At 42.2% G+C, this 9,129-nt stretch overlaps 1 protein-coding gene across 7 annotated transcripts in view; it reads left to right on the top strand.

Moving 5' to 3' along the window:
- Window positions 1-9,129, top strand: part of Dync1i1 (dynein cytoplasmic 1 intermediate chain 1) — a 317,434-nt gene that overhangs the window by 953 nt on the left and 307,352 nt on the right. Inside the window, exon 1 of one of the 7 annotated variants that reach the window (XM_010603399.3) lies at window positions 179-305. The exons of the other annotated variants lie outside the window; for them this stretch is intronic. The gene's annotated coding sequence lies outside the window, so the exon portion shown is untranslated. Of the gene's footprint in view, window positions 1-178; window positions 306-9,129 lie in introns of those variants that run through there. 7 annotated transcript variants of the gene reach the window in all.

Here is a 9,129-nt window from a genome sequence, read left to right as displayed (position 1 = left end):
CCACGGCCGGCGGCCCCTGGGGGAGGGGAGCGGAGGGGCCCGGAGGATGCTCCTCGCTTTCCTCTCCGAGCTGTCTGCAAAGCTCTCCGAGGCAAGGAGATGCCGGTGTCCCTCTGCGCTGCCGGAAAGTGCGGGTGCGGGACGTGTTTGGGGAACACCTTTCTGGCTGCCCGGCTCTGCCTCCCTCCTCCCACCCGGAGTTGCTTTGGCCTCCGCACCGGCGCGTTGTCATGGCAAAGGCAGCGAGCCCCACAGCCCTGGTGGAAGCAGCTTGCGGGAGTCTCGGACTTGGACCTCATGATAAGGTTAGCAGAGGCCCGGGCCCAGAACGGGCAATTAGTTGGGAAATGAGAGACTGGACAAACGGCTGAATATCGCCTATGTTCCTCACCCTGGCCGCTACTGCACCTAGGTAAGGGGCAGAAACAAGCCGCCAGCCATGTTCTTGCCCAGCTTAGCTTTCAAGTGGGCACTGCAGAGCAGCACTTCAGAGTTGTGAAAAATCTCTTCCTACATTCCAGACTAGCAGAAAGCATATCTAGCAGTGAGGCACAGGGAACTGCCGTTGACATCCTGGACTAATGCTAGCACAGATACGGGTGATTATCTATGTATACTTTTTGCAATTGAGGGAATCAGAGAAACCTGTTCAGTATTAGTAAGTTTGAAATGGGAACGTACAGTGCTCTCTGCATCCTGAGGGCACTGGTGAGAATGTAATAGTTCCTCTGGTTATTTACAGTGCCAAGTTTGCTTCCCGAGTTTTAGTGCTGGAAAGGGGCTTTAACTCTGCTTTCCTGACTATGATTCTGTATGAAATAAAATCCACAGTAAGGAACTGTGTGGTCTTCCTTGGGACCAGCTCTCAGGATTCCTTACCTTAAGGTCTGGGTTCAGTGCCCCAGGAGCTGTTCCTCTAACAATCTTCTAAACCACTGCACCGCTGAGATATTTGCACAAAATGGTTGAGGGTCCTGGGCAAACGTTTCCAGGCTGGCCAGCTCCAGGCTTCATTTCCGGCCAAAATATCTCTTGCATCTCTCCCTTGTCTCAGGCCTCAGGCTCCTGTGCACCTGTTTCCCCTCTCCTTGGATCTCTGGACGCCTCAGCTTCCAGTGCACCCAACCCAGTGCCTGCTCCCAGCATTTCCTTCTCCTTTCCTGCTGAAAATATGCCTGAGGTTGCTTGGCTGTTAGATGTTTACATCATTAAGCATCATCGCTGTGAGGGATAAGGCAGAGAAGAGAAACTCAACCCATAGGAAGAGGGGAAAAGTTGTTTCTGACCAGCTTCTGAGATGGTGAGAGGAAGTCATTCAGCATTTCTGAAAACATGTTTTATATCTAAGAGAGGACACTATGACCTTTCCCCTCTGCGCTTTTCCTTTCCCAAATGCCGCTTCTTGAGTCTGTTTAATAAGTGAGCCTTTCCCCTGATTCTAGGGCTGAGTCAAGGGATTTGTGGGGGATCCATATGCTCTGTCCATACTCAGAAGCTGTGTAGACCGATGTGTAGAATGCAAGCCAAGCTTTAACCCAGGCCACCCTATCAGCAAACACTGCGTCCATAGGCTTTGTCCTGTTACACAGATGATTTACTTATTCTCTGCAGATTCCCTCACTTAATCTAGTAGTGACTCATACACGCGGCTGCAAAAATAAATATGCCCCTCCATTGTTCTGTCATACTTTGTGGCACCAAAGGAAAGTTCATATCAACAGCTCAAATGTATTGAGTGCTTTATAAGATATTTTATTTCAAAATCTTTTCACGTGTATTAATTTATTTAACTCTCACAAAACAATCTTACGAGACAGATATTTTTGTAACCCTGTTTTACCAGTGAGGAATGTTTGACGCAAAGAGATCAAGTAACTTTCCAAGGCTTGCTGAGCTGCTAAGTTATGGAGACAAGATTGGAACCCTGGAGACCCGACTCTTAAGTCGGGGCTTTTCAAAGCACTTTTCTATACCATAAAGTAATTCCATTGGTTAATTTTCATGCATTAAATACAAGGTTTTTATGTTATCTTATTTTCATTCTTAGATTACTTTTATGAAGTAGAATACATTATTCGCCATGTTTTATGCATGATGAAACTAAGTGACCCACTCAAGGTTACAGCTAATAAGTGGCAGGGACAGGAGTCAAAGCAGGTCTGTCTGATGACTCTAAAGCCAGAATCCACTCACTCTACCTACAGTCTTCTGTGAGAAATGAAAAAGGCCCTGCGTGTCCATTTCTTTCAGTTCAGTTACCCAGTTGCTCTGGGAGCAGAGTCCTTCTCAGACACAGACACAAGTGTAGCCATGGTTTTTGCCTGCTGGTTGGTAAATGTGGATGGCATGACCGACAGATGCAGAGTCAACCCATGGCCCTTTGAAATAAAATGTTGCATTAGTTCTGCCTCCTTTCTTGAACTAGTTAAATGCCCATAACACCTTTTGAATCTCGAATGTCCTGAAAATAATTGCTCCCTTCATCAGGGATCCCTTTTACTAGAAACTCTTGTACCTTCCTTATCTCCTAGAAAACATGAAAATATATTCTTTTGGGAGCTTGTGAGGGACAATGAACATCTAGGGTTCAATGTTTTTGAGAATTAACTAAGCTTGCTTTAGTTTTCTTCTTTGCAATGTGTAATCCTTAATCAGGTCCATGTTAAAAAAAAATCCCTCTTTGGGGAGTTTTCAGATATCCTGGAGTTGCTTCCTTTGCTTCCTCTGGCACCAGGATGTTGTGGGGAAGCTTGTGTTGTAGAGTAGATGTCACTGCCAGGTGCTAATCTGGAAGGGCCCACAGGTGCGAAGCATTCCCGATACTTTGGGGGATAAAGTCGTAGGTACTGGAGAGGAGGCACACAAATAACTTCCCAGGTGATCACTGAACCCACCAAATTAATGCAAAATTTTATAATTGTGCACACACACAGCTTGAAGGGAAAAACTATGGTATTTGTAACTAAAAGTAGATTAAGAACCACTGGATTGTGTGTATGGTTTAGAAAAGTGTAGAGGACCAGAAGCTATTCTGCTGAACGTGTTGAAGGCAGTGCAAAAACTGTCCTGTCGGGGCCAGCCAAGAAACAAATATTCTTGGCTGTTAGGATATTTCTGCATTTCACTGGATAGCAGGAACGGAAGACTCTGTGCATGGTCAGAGCTTTATTATTTCTGTGCTAATCCATCAAATTATCTCACCATCTCTGCAAGGTAGACATTTTAAAATTATTTCATGATCAAGGAAATGCTTGGAAGAATTCAACCACTTGGCCAAGGCCACTGGAGGGCAGCTAGTAGAGGAGCTGGATTTCACGTGCAGATCAGACTGATTCCAAAGTCTGTTTGTTCTCTTCCTCCCACAGTCCATTGAGTCTCTATCTGTGTGAGTTGCCAAAATGTGTTGTTCAGTGTAGCTTTTTATTGTGGCATCACTGAGAGTCCCACAAGAACATGTGCACATGCTGATAAGAAAAGCCCAAAAGTGTTATCAGAGGGAATGAGAAAATTATACCCCTCTCAGTGAGGCAGAGGATAATCAAGCCCTGCTTTTCTTGACTTGAGATGCAGCCCACTCCTGTGACTCTGACATGTCACCTGGCATCTTGCTGACTAACAGATGCATAGCGGTCCACACCTAACACAGCCCAAATTTAACTGGCCAGGGAGGATACAAGTCAAAACTTGATTCATTGCTCAGATGAATTTACTTCCAGGCTGCTCAGTCTCCTGGGGCTTACCAGACGTGGTGGCTGCATTATGATCCAGGAAGCCCTCTACTGTAGTGGCTGCATTATGATCCAGGAAGCCCTCTACTAACCAGAGGGCCACTGTGCTGTTTTCAGTTCATAGCAATCCTGAAATCATCTCAAGTGGCTTCTCTTGTCTCCAAAATATTATTTACCATTTATCTTTCTTACACTTCTCTGTAACCCCATTATGCTCTTATAAAAGAACTCATGATTTCATTTTTGGCGTACAGAACAGCTAATGCCATCAGGATAGCAAATGCCCAAAGCAGAAACTTCTGTTAGAGTTTTAAAAATGTTTTATTTTTACTAGTGCGTGTTTGTAGGACATAATGCTTACCTTCATCATGGGCATTTGGTGCATGTACATAAGACATCTTCATTCTTTTACACCCGCTTCCCATCTCTTCCCTGCCACCTCTCTCCATCTCTCCTTCCCCTGCCCATTTACAAAGGATCTATCTCCATGTTCCCTGTTATCCTTCTTTTATTTTGCTCTTTAATTTATTTGTACTTTTGCTTGCTCATATTAGAGAAACCATGTGATGTTTAAATTTGTGTGTCTGATTTCTTTCATTTAACATTACGTTCTCAAGGTTCATCCATTTTCCCACGAATGTCTCCATTGTATCCTTCTTTATGGCAGAGTAGTATTCCCTTACATAAGTACCACATTTTCTTTATCCATTCATCTGTTGATGAACATATAGGGCTTCCAAGATCTCTTTAATTTATTTGTACTTTTGCTTGCTCATATTAGAGAAACCATGTGATGTTTAAATTTGTGTGTCTGATTTCTTTCATTTAACATTACGTTCTCAAGGTTCATCCATTTTCCCACGAATGTCTCCATTGTATCCTTCTTTATGGCAGAGTAGTATTCCCTTACATAAGTACCACATTTTCTTTATCCATTCATCTGTTGATGAACATATAGGCTGCTTCCAAGATTTAGCTATTATGTGTTATGCAGATATGAACATGGGTATGCATGTGTCACTGGAATGTAATGTCTAACTCTTTTGGAAAAATAGTTAGAAAAGGAATAGCTAGGTTGAATGGAATTTCTAGTTTTAGTTTTTTGATGAATGTCCATACTGCTTCCTATGGTGATTGTACTAGTTTGCATTCTCACCAGTAATGTAGAAGGGTTCCTTCCTCCCTGCCCTGTGCGCTTTCACCAGCATTTGTTATTATTTGATTTCTTGATGATAGCAATTTTGGGGGAGCAAGAGTGTTGTTTTGATTTGTAAAGGCCAGAGATGTAGAACATTTTTTCATATATTTATTGGCCACTTATACTTCTTCTGACAAGTGTCTATTCAGTTGATTTGCCTGTATTTCGACTGGGTCTTTTATTTTGAGGAGTCTAACTATTTTTTGTTCATTATATAGTCTAAATATTAGTCCTCTGCCTGGCAAGTAGTTTTTTTTTTCCCCTCATTCTATAAGTTTTCTCTTCACTCCATTGGTTTTATTTCCTTGACGTGAGAAATTTTTAAATTTGATACAGTACCATTTATTGATTTTTGTTGTTATTTCTTCTGCAATTTGGGTTTTGTTGACACTGAACTTTGAATCTAATTAAATATCACGCTTAACTCCAATGATAAAAATATGTGAATAATTTTTTTAGCAAAGGGGTATTTTTATGCATTTTGGGGTCAAGGGTCATTACAACTTGGGATTTCTTCCCCCCCGCCCCAGTAATATGGAAGAAGGGCTCCCATGAGCATGAAGGCCCGGAAGCACTTTCTCTGGTAGCTCAGTTTTAGGGAAGCAAACACATAGAGGCTGCCAATGTGGAAATGAATGCCATTCACTCTTCATACTTCCGAGCACTTTTTACAGAGTCTTCATAAAGGCAAAGGCCTACACACGCCAGTTGGAAGACCCATGTTTAAGGAGCACAGGTGTTCTTGTTGCGGCTCGGTGTCACAGGTAATGGCAGCCTCACCCACTGCCTTTTTCTGCATGGCTCAAGTAGGAGGTAGATAGTGCAGGAAGGAGTTGCACAGGACCCGGTTTCATTTCCTGCTCTCAGGTAGAGATGACTACATGGACAGCTCTGACTCTACTGAATGATTTTCGGTAAGACCCCTTTAACTTCCTGGAGAGGGTCTTACACACAATACAAACTCAAAAAGCTGAAATATAAACCAGGCTAGATCCTACTTAATTTTTCTTCCCTTATACACTTGAATCCCTTCCTCTGGGGTTATTTCAGTGTATTTAGTAGAAACATCCACTTCCTGAAGTGGCACCCATAGTGGGTCTGGGCTAGATATGAATGGAGGTTTAAGAATGCCAAGAATTGTAGAATCCTTGCCTTCCTCCATCAGGATTGTGTGGAACATTTCTGCCCAGGCAAAGTGATGTTTGGAAACTTCTCATTTTAGAAATGTCAGGCAAGGTGATTTGAATCTTGTGTTTTCCTCTATGAGCTGCTGAGACTAATTCTTTCAAAACCTTTGATCTGATGCTGTCAGCTGAGCAGTCTGGCACTTTGGCTCTTTCCTGATGGGTGAAAGGGAAATTTTGATTTGTTATCAGATTTATGTTTCCTGCTAATGTCCAGAGGGAAGCCAAGAGTAACAAATATATTTTAAACAGCTCTAATGAAGAAACGATGGCCGTGCATTTAATGTTTCACCTACAATCCATTTCCCGTTTAGAATGCATGTTGAATTGTCAGCACAGGCCAGAAATGGTGCCCATTCCTTTGGTTGACAAGGTGGAGTTTACTAATCGAATTGGAATAAAGTTCTCTGCTACAGGATGCAGTTTTTGATCCCACAGTCTACCATATGGAAGCTTTTAAATGTTTCTCGAGTTGTTGAGTGTTAAAATAAGCCCTAGTGCAGGGAATGACCTAAGATTCTGTCTCAGAACCAACTTGTGGAATGTCAGTGTTCGGTGGGCTTGGGTGACTGAAAGGGCAGCAGGCCCTGTGGAGAAAGTGTGTGTTTTGACACCATGTCCTAGTTTGAAATGAAGGTACCTCTCCTGTTTCACCATCCACCCCATTAGTGTCAAAATAGCAACGGGTTGTGGGAATTGGTGTGTATTTTGTGGCAAAGGAATAACAAAAAGCTTCTCTGCCTGCATCCTTTAAAAGTGTGACTTTGTTCACTTGCAGGAGGTGTAGGTTACTGCTGGTTTGCTGGTTTGGAAAGAAGATCCTCCCTGTTTGTAAGCCTCCAGGCTGGGAGGAAAGTGAGAGTCTATTTGCATAATTTAAAATGCCAAACTAAATCTCCCAATGCAAATACGGCCCACCCAGGGACAGTGGAAGGGCTGGGATTGAGGTTTTAAATACTGACAGACTTTCTTGCTTCCTCTTTTAAGCCTTTTAATATTTTTCAAATTCTTCTGAAAAGTAATTTGCATATCAAAAGTGGGAGAAATTCCATATCTTATGCCAAACAAGTGTGGAAGGGGGCTATTCATTTTCCTTTAAAGTCTCCTTTTTATAAGTAAAGAAATATAAGTACCTAAAATATGAAAGAAAACAAATTACAGATTTTAGTTTGGAATAGATAGAAAAGTCAGGTTACAAAGCTCTTGTGGGGAGGCGGAAGACAGTTTCTTCTCTGGTGCATTCTGCCCAGGCTGAGTCATTTACCTTGGTAACACGGGCCAAACTTTTTAAGGTGGGTTAGGGAAATGGGAACATCAAGGTCAATGCCACGGTCACCTTCCCAGATCATGGGCAGGAAGATCTACGTGGCACTTGGAGAGTGTTCTCCAAACAGACCAGGAAAAACACAGAATAAAAGGCAGTTTAAGTGGGTATATGTTCTTGCAATCGTCAACATTAACTCAAGGAAGGTGAAGAATACTGGAATTGTGGCTCAGTTGGATGGATTTGGGCCACAGGGATGTATTAATCAGGTCAGGCTTCATCACGATGCAATAATAAACAACTTGCAATCCTCAGCACATAGTAGCACAACAAAAGACACTTCTTGCTCATGTTACATGTTCGATGTGGCTCAACAAGAGGCTGTGCTTACCGTTATTCATTCAGAGACCCACACAGGAGCTGTACTGCCGCAGCCCCAGTAGCAGATTGTACACTGGGTACTAGTATATATAAAATGCACGTACATAATGTAATCATGAAGAGTGATAGCTTCTTAGAAAACTGAGTCTACACATCTAGATTTTTTATGGATAATGAATAAAATAATGTACATAGGGATGAAAGTTAACTTTTTTTGGTAGTGTTTTTTTCTAAATTCTAATCAAGAATATTCATTTAGTACATATACAGTGCCAGCCATGAATAAGACCAAGCAGCTGATGGGCATGTGAAAATGAACAAGACACAGATCTTAGAGACTGATGTCTAATCAGAGAGAAGCAAAAAAGTTTGATATCCACATGTGGTTAGATGTTGCCACACATATCACATATGAAATGGTGATCTCATATAGTGAAATTTGATAAGAACCTGATAAAGGTTTGACAAAGTACAATGGAGACTTGAAGAGAAGTAATTAATAACTAAGTGAACAGTGACTTCTTTTAATTTTCAGGCAAAATGTTTCTTTTGATGTTTTAATGTTCATCCCCCTTCTTTGTTCTTATATTGATTTGATCCGAGAAAAAAAATATAAAGTGATCTGGATGAACGTAACTTCTTAGACTGGGGTCCAAATTCCAGTTTCATCACCTAACTAGATATGGAAGTTGAATAAGTTACTCTGTTTCCCTTTACCTTAATTTTTTTGTTTGCAGGAAAAGATTGGTAAGAGTCTCCACTTCCTTGTGGTGTGGCAGGTTTTGAGAGAATAAGTCCCATTTAACTTTGCATTTCTTATAGGGTTTATTTTTTTCCTCTTGGATCATTTTTACAGTGCAGATTTTGTTTGTTTGTTTTTTGGTACTGGGGATCGAACTCAGGTCCTTGTGCTTGTGAGTCAGGCGCTGGAACCACTAAGCTAAATCCCCAGCCCATAATAGTGGTTTTGTTTGTTTGTTTTTTTGGTACCGGGGATCGAACTCAGGTCCTTGCGCTTGCAAGGCAGATGGCGGAACCACTGAGCTAAGTCTCTGGCCCTCTTGGGTCATCTTTATATGTTTAGTACAAACACTGACTTTTTGAAATGAAGGAAATGACCTGTTAGACAGGAAGGTACCAAATAAGCATGGGCTTAGCGGTCCATGGCGTTGTGGAAGCCTGGTCTTCCTGAATCTGGGTCAGGCAGAACACTTCTGTCTGTGCCTGTGGGTAATGCCTGCCTCAGGGAAAGCGCACTGTTAGGGTGAAATGTTCAACTGGCATTTTTCTCGGTTTGTGAGGCAACCCCAGTGTAGAGATCACGAGAGAATCAAGTGGTCTTTGGTGCTGATTTTGCAGTTCAGGTCTGTAGAG

This window comes from Fukomys damarensis, unplaced genomic scaffold (genome assembly GCF_012274545.1).
Source record: "Fukomys damarensis isolate Sample0158 unplaced genomic scaffold, DMR_v1.0_HiC HiC_scaffold_4, whole genome shotgun sequence".
NCBI lineage: Eukaryota > Metazoa > Chordata > Mammalia > Rodentia > Bathyergidae > Fukomys > Fukomys damarensis.
Note: the sequence above shows the minus strand (reverse complement) of the source record. Positions and strands in the feature narration are given on the sequence as shown.